The following is a 7,922-nucleotide window of genomic DNA, read 5'->3' on the forward strand; positions in this document are numbered from 1 at the left end:
GTACACTAGTTGATGTACTGATATATGGTATACTAGTTGGTTATATTTTATGTGTTATACTAGTTGTTTATGTGATATTTTCATGAAAGACCATGGGGATAGCCCTTGGCACTTGGATGCAAGACCATATGTGGGAGCCCATGGCTTTTCATGTAAAGACAATGGGGGTGGCCCATGATACATGAATGTAAGACCATGTAGGGGAACCCATGGATTTTTAGGTAAAGGCCATGGGGAGAGCCCATTGCACTTGGATGTCAGGCCATGTGGGGAAGCCCATGGCTTTACAGAAAGACCATGGGGGGAGGCCATGACACATAAGTATAAGACCTTGGGGGGAGCCCATGGTATCCTGGAGTAAGACCCTGGAAGGAGTCCACGACATTGTCACACCCCGCTAAAGCGGAAACGCAGGGCGTGGCAGTACAAAGGGTTTCATAGCAAAAGTTAAAAGACAACACCAACCATAGTATTAAAAATCATTACAATTTTACAATGGGTTTGAACAACTTTTAAAAGAAATTACAATGTAAATTGAAATACAACACATGCGAATGCTCCTAAAAGTGAAGTGTCCCTAAGTGCCACTTACTCGATGATTCCTGAAAAAGCATGTAAAACGAGTGTCAACTATAGAAATAGTTGGTGAGTACTCACAGATAAACAAAATAATATTGGTTCCATGAATTGAAATCAAAGTTTTGATAAACGTTTCCAATAATAAAAGTATATTGTTAAAATGAGTAAATAAGTTTGTAAAAACAAAGTTCTTTGTCATCATGAGAGATAAAGTATGTTGCCCAAATAAGATGCAACATTCATATTCTCATGGAAGATAAAGTTCGTTACTCAAACGAGTAAACAAGTTTCATTGCTAAAATGAGCTGTCAATTGCGTTGCTACAAGGAGCAAACAATTTCATTGCTAAAACATGTATATAAGTTTCCAGTAGTAAAAGTTCGTTGTTGTAATGAGAAATAGAGTTCATTGCTATAGTGAGAAACAAAGTTCGTTGCTATAATAAGCATAAAAGTTTCGTTACTAAAATAAGTATACAAGTTTCATTGCTAAAATAAGTATACAAGTGTCGCTGCTAACATGAGAGTACAAGTTTCATGTGCGCATAAAGATTCGTAAAATGCACTCAAGCGAATCGTGCGAGTGAGGAGTTGTCAACCTCCTGATAGCGCTATCCAGAATAACCATAGGCTCAAAAGAGTTAATGAGTTGCGTCTAGAGATTCCAGGGACTTAACCGCGATACACTCCTCATGAATTAAAGTAACATACACATACATACGAAATATAGCAACCAATTTTGATACAAATCAATTTAAATACAATGAACAATAATTAGATTTTCGGACATGCTTTTCCACTCCAAAACATAAAAATCGAAAATAGGGAGTGTGTGAATACTCACAATATGTATTGAGATGATGCAAATGATGCCTTGCGCTAAGATCCACTCGTACCACTATCGATTCCTACAATAATGGTATTCGCTAGTGAGTCTCTAATCGAAATCTAACACTAGTATACTTACTACTACAATAGAATTATGCCAATTATGTGTCAAAATTTAATATTGATAAGTTACAAACATTTTTCTGTGGAAATTAAGTTTCAAAGAATCAATTGTTCTATAACAATTTAAGTGGAAAAATTTCTATTATTGGAATGTTAATATTTAACATTTTAGAGGCGTTCCAATGATTAAATATTCAAAAACTAAATCAATTTAGTTCTAAAATTTCCCAAAGTTTTCATTTCAGTTTTAATTGAAGTCAAAGACCTTAAGATAAATTTTCTTGACTTTTTGATTTGTCTAATTATTTTTCACCATTTAATTCCTTGAATAATCATAAAATCATGGAAAAATAGTAAAACGTTAATACAAATTACCAAACTTAAAATTTTGGTTCGAAATGTTTTAAAAGACTTCTAGCAAAATTTTCATGAATTATGGATATGTATAACCATTTTTCATATATTTAATTCTCTAAATAGATAAAAATTCATAAAAAATAGAAATGAGTTAGGAAAATTACCCACACTTTTTATAAAACTGACATTACCCATACTTAATCTGTGAAAAATATAAAAATGGGTTTCTAAACTGTTTAACCAATTTTTATGATTTTTGTGCATTTATTATAATAAAAATTAAAATAAATCGAAAAAAAGTTTCCAAAATTATCCAAACTTTTGATTTAACTGTTATTATACATCACTAGACTGGAAAAAATATAAAAGATATTTTTCAGTGGGTATTTCTATTTTTCCTTGTTTCATCCCCTTAAATAATCATTAATTGAAGAATAAATAATAAACAGTTAAAATAAATTACAAAAATTTTTTTTAGCATCATTTACATTGTAAGTAATCTGGTAAAAATACCAAAAGTGGTTTTCATATTGTATAATCCGGTTTTGGATATTTATGTGTATTTAAGCGTATTTCACCTTAGAAAATAGGAGAAAAATAGTATACAGTAGATAAAAATAATCAAAATTTTTATGTAAACTCCTACTGTACAAAATGATGTTCTGGTAAACGTTTATGAATTTTGGATAATCAGAACTATTTTTCCTATTTTTAGGACATTATAATTACCAAAAATTAGGAAAAATAGGAAGGCATGATGAAAAATTATGAAGTTATTTTTCTGAGTCTCCCACCACAGGTAAGAGCTACGACAATTGTTAGATACAATTTTAAAACTCCCTAAAGTGGTTTTGTGATTTATTATACCCAAAAAAAAAAGAAAATCTAAACTCATACTAAACAGCAACATAAATCGATGAAATTTAAAGAGGGGTCATTATTCACCAAAGGGGTCATCTAAGAATTTATTCCGGATTTATAGACCACTGGAAGTATTTTATATGATTTATTGCCCTATTTTATTTCATTAATTATAATAATTCGACAAAAACGAATTATCTTCTGGAAATTTACATAGCATCTTATTTTACTGATGAAAATCTGGGAAAATCGGATTCAGTCAGAAAATTATTTTTAGATATTTATTTGGAAATAAATCCTTCATTAACATATTTGAAAGCTTTTTAATAGCAAACTTTGATCATCAAGCGTCTAAGCTTGAAGATCATCACATGCATGTTGTTTTGAAGACCATTCATGAGTTTTAAATGTTCAAAAATCGTTTTTGATAGAAAAATTTGGATACATGTGGTGATTTTTACCCAAAACTTGTATAAAAGGGCATTATGTTGATTTTGACTTAGGTTTTGGTCCTTGGATTTCACCATTAACAACATGCATGTTGTTTTTGGGTGAAATCCTACCACCATCATCATCAAAACCGTGAGTTTGTGTGTGTATGTTTATGTGTTCATGATCTTTCATTAGAATGGTGTAGAAGAACAAAGAAATGCAAGAAAATCCATGAAAACTTGAAGGAAAATGAAAGGAAATCGTGTTCTACCTTAATGAACACCATTATATGATGAAGATTTTGAGTATCTTGAGTGTTCTTGGACATGTTGGCTGTAAAATTTCGTGGTTCATAGTGGGAGGAAGAGAGAAAATGTGTGTGAGAGTGTGAGAGAGAAATGAGAGAAAATGAGGGAAGATGGAGTGTGAGAGAGAACAAGAATCATTTTGTGTTGGGAAGAGGAGAGGCATCTTGGGAGGAGGGAGTCCGACTTTGGAGTGGAGAGAGGGTCTCCCTCTCTTAAATTTTATAAAGTTATAAATTTATTTTATAAAAATATCAAGTTTTTATAAAATATGCACCTTATTTTAATTTTCATTCACAAAACCTTGATTTTTTTTTGCATAGAAAGAAGGTTAAATACTAATGACTTAAATTTTATTTTTCTTAAATGCATTCTCATAATTTTTATTATTATAAGATCATATTATAAGTTTCATAATTATTTTTATAGAAATTTTTAAGGTTAAAGTTTATAAATATGAGTTTTTAGGGCATTTAGGGTTTTTGAGAGTTTGTAAGTCTTTGGATATCAAAATTAATTAAATTTTGAGACTTCAAACTATTTTAGACTTTCATAACTCTTATTCAAGTTAAAATAATGTTTGTAATATATATATATATATATATATATATATATATATATATTCTCAGTTTATTGGCATTCTATGTAGTGATTCCGAGATTTAAGCGAAATTGAGGAATCAAGTATACTAGTCCTACTCCTCAACTTTGACTTAAGTTTCTATGAGACTCTGACCTAACTTTCTACTAGTAGGTCAAGTGCATGATGTGTGTATATGATTCATGAAATGGTGTTCAAGTCAAAGAGTGACCCTAATATAGATAGTAACTAAAGTTAAGTAGTAGTAGAATTCACATATCAATGTGAAATCTAAGCACATTATCCATTGTTTCTAATTGTTTCCAAGTTTCTAGTAGGTTATAACTTAGCTTCTAGTTACTAAGTCTAATATGTTTAGTGCCTATATGTGCAACTAAGTCTAGTCAAATCTAGAACCGACTCGAATTTTGACGGTTGTCACAGACATCCTTATTATATGTTGATTATGTGACGTGTGGTACGTTAGTTGTTTATGAGATATGTGATATGCTAGTTGTCTTTGTGATACTTGCATGGAAGACCTCGGGTGGAGCCCATGGCAGTTGGATATCAGACCACGTGGGGGAGCCCAGGGCATTCCGTATATGTTGTATGCATGGCTTGTATGGTTGATATGATTTATGTGAATATGTGGATTGTGTGGGGTATGTTATGGAGAACTCACTAAGCTTCGTGCTTACAGTTTTGTCTATGGTGTCAGGTATCATTGGTTTTGAAAGGAAGGGTCCGGCTTGATCGCAGCGCACACACCCGTGTTTTCCGCAATATATGATTTTGGGACAAACTATGTTAAATGTTTTTAATTAACCATGTTTTTGGAATGCTTGGATTTAGAAGATATATGTGTTTTGACTATAATAAAAACAAAATTTTTCCCTTGATTTTTGGGTTATTACAAGTTGGTAACAGAGCCTTGGTTTAAGGGATTCAGACATACTTTCGGTTATGTCTGAACTCAAACTGAGTATCTCTAAGGTTTTCAAAAGAAAAATGTTTTTAAGGAAAGAGTTTCTAAGACAAGAAAGGGTGCGGTGCATGCAATCAGACAAGCTCAAGTAAGTTTCCCTAGAATACACATATATCTTATATGTTATGACTTGACTTATGAATATGTGAATCGCATGCTAGTTTGGGCTAGGACAGATACCTTTATATGTTGTATGAGCTGGTAGACTTGCGTGCTAGTGTTGAATAGTCAACGATAGATTGACATGATATGCTGTAACGCTCGTTTCAGATATCAAATTACTTTTCAGAATGTTAAGGTTTTAGACTAGAACTCGACGAGTTGGGAAGCTCCAACTCGTCGAGTAGAGATCATTTGTGGGACACGAGATTTAGGATCTTGTAACATCTCAAATTTTCAAATAAATTTTCATTAAAAACAAAACATCATTATTCGACAAAAGGGTTTATTCCAAGTTTATTTCGAAATTTATAAATAATAAATCTCCAGGATCTTCAACAGTGGCAGTGTGTACGCGTCACGCCGGCGCCTTCCCACGGTCATCACTAGTACCTGAAAAACATAAACACAACTAGTAAGCATAAATGCTTAGTGAGTTCCCCAGTATACGACTTACCCACATACGCCTTCCGGCCCGGACCTTCCGGTCCTCATAACATTGCCTTCCGGCCCGTAATATAATCGCCTTCCGGCCCATAACATATCGCCTTCCGGCCCGTATAGATTGCCTTCCGGCCCATAGTATTTCGCCTTCCGGCCCATAATAGTATAAAGCATAACACATATAGCATAACACACATAACACATAAGTCATACATCGTACCGTTCTTTCTGTCACATAAAGTCTCGCCTTCCGGCCCGTATAAGCATACATCACATATAAAGCATCTACCTCTCTAGACATAGCATAATATAACACATACGACCTTCCGGTCTCACAGTCAAACCCTTCCGGGTGAAGTATAGTGAGAAGACTCACCTCGTAGTATGCAAGCTATAAACTCTTCGAGCTACTCGCACTCGATCCGCTAATCCGCAGGTTCCCTATAATACCACATACCTCTATTAATGATCTTATCAAACAAGACAACTGACCCTACTAAGTTACATACAGGTCAACGGTCAATCTTGACCAGACTCGTCGAGTCTAAAGGGTAACTCGACGAGTATAGACACCCTGACACTACTCGCCGAGTCTGAAGAACGACTCGACGAGTTCCTGTAGATCTTCAAGCTACTCGCCGAGTCTGAAGAACAACTCGACGAGTTCCAACAGGTCTTCAAGCTACTCGCCGAGTCTGAAGAACAACTCGGCGAGTCCTAGTGAATCTTCAAGCTACTCGCCGAGTCTGATCATTGGACTCGGCGAGTCCTCGCCATGCAGCCAATCCGCTGCCTCCTGTATTTCGCATGATTCCAAAATATATAGATATGGGACTTCCTGGACCTTCACATATACTATTACAGGGGTTTTTAACACCTATAACAACAATATAATCTAACAAATCCTTAAATGGGTTTCCTAAACCCTAACTCGCATACAACGTAAAAGTTACAGATTTCGATCCGAAAATTACCTGGAAACGTGTTCCCTGTGTCTCCAAACCTCCAGTACTCGATTCCTTTGATCACCACCTTGCTCCTCCTTGTCTAACAACCTCTTCAAGCCTTCTCAAGTCCTCTCTCTTGCTTCAAATGCTCACACACTCCCAAGAGATCTTCAACCGGCCAAAAGACGCGACATGACGGCCATAAGATCGTTATATACGATCAGAAAATGAAACGGCTAGGGTTCAGCTGAAACAGCGTCGACTCGCCGAGTCCTTACTTGGACTCGTCGAGTCCAGTCGCGTATCTGCGACTGCGACCAAGACATGACCCTACTCGGCGAGTCATGCACCTACTCGCCGAGTTCCCTCTAAAATGTGCCCAAAAATAATTTAAAGAAATACCTGGATTTCCGGGCTGTTACAACTCTCCCCCACTAGAACTAGACTTCGCCCTCGAAGTCTCTCACTCTGCGAACAACTCCGGATGTTGCTCCCGCATTTCTCTTTCCAGCTCCCAAGTCATCTCCGATCCTTTCCGATGTTGCCACTGAACCAACACCAGAGGTATCTCCTTGTTCCGTAGAACCTTGGTCTTCCGATCCCTGATAGCTACTGGTCTCTCGGCGTAGTTCAGGCTCGCATCCACCTGAATATCTGCTAACGGAACCACTGCTGCCTCATCGGCTATACACTTCCTCAACTGCGACACGTGGAAGGTATTGTGAATTTGACTCAGCTCCACTGGCAACTCCAACCGATAAGCTACCCGACCTACCCTTGCAATTACCCGAAATGGACCTATGAACCGGGGCCCCAACTTGCCCCTCTTCCTGAACCGAATTACCCCTTTCCAAGGAGAAACCTTTAGAAGAACGAAGTCGCCGACCTGGAATTCGAGCTCGGATCGGCGTCTGTCCGCATAACTCTTCTGTCGGCTCTGGGCGGTCAATAACCTCTGCCTCACTCGCTGAATCTGCTCGGTCGTCTGAAGTACAATCTCTGTACTGCCCATCACTCTCTGTCCCACTTCTCCCCAGCAAATGGGAGTCCGACACCTCCTACCATACAACAACTCAAAAGGTGGCATACCAATGCTCGAATGATGGCTGTTGTTGTAGGAAAACTCAGCCAACGGCAGATGCGCATCCCAGCTACCCCCAAAGTCTAACACACATGCTCTAAGCATGTCTTCCAATGTCTGAATCGTCCGTTTGCTCTGACCGTCGGTCTGGGGATGGTATGCGGTACTAAAATGCAGCTTAGTACCCAACTCCTCATGAAATTTCTTCCAGAACCTGGAAGTGAAACGTACATCGCGATC

The 7,922-nt window shown here is 36.8% G+C and overlaps 1 long non-coding RNA gene across 1 annotated transcript; it reads right to left on the bottom strand.

Moving 5' to 3' along the window:
• Positions 1–447: 447 nt before the first annotated feature.
• Positions 448–3,613, bottom strand: LOC128133064 (uncharacterized). The gene is made up of 3 exons (XR_008231256.1): positions 3,451–3,613; positions 1,423–1,486; positions 448–602 (listed from the first exon to the last, which is right to left on the bottom strand). It is a non-coding gene; the product is annotated as an uncharacterized LOC128133064 (long non-coding RNA).
• Positions 3,614–7,922: the final 4,309 nt, after the last annotated feature.

The sequence above is a fragment of the Lactuca sativa genome, chromosome 3 (genome assembly GCF_002870075.4).
Source record: "Lactuca sativa cultivar Salinas chromosome 3, Lsat_Salinas_v11, whole genome shotgun sequence".
Taxonomy (NCBI): domain Eukaryota; kingdom Viridiplantae; phylum Streptophyta; class Magnoliopsida; order Asterales; family Asteraceae; genus Lactuca; species Lactuca sativa.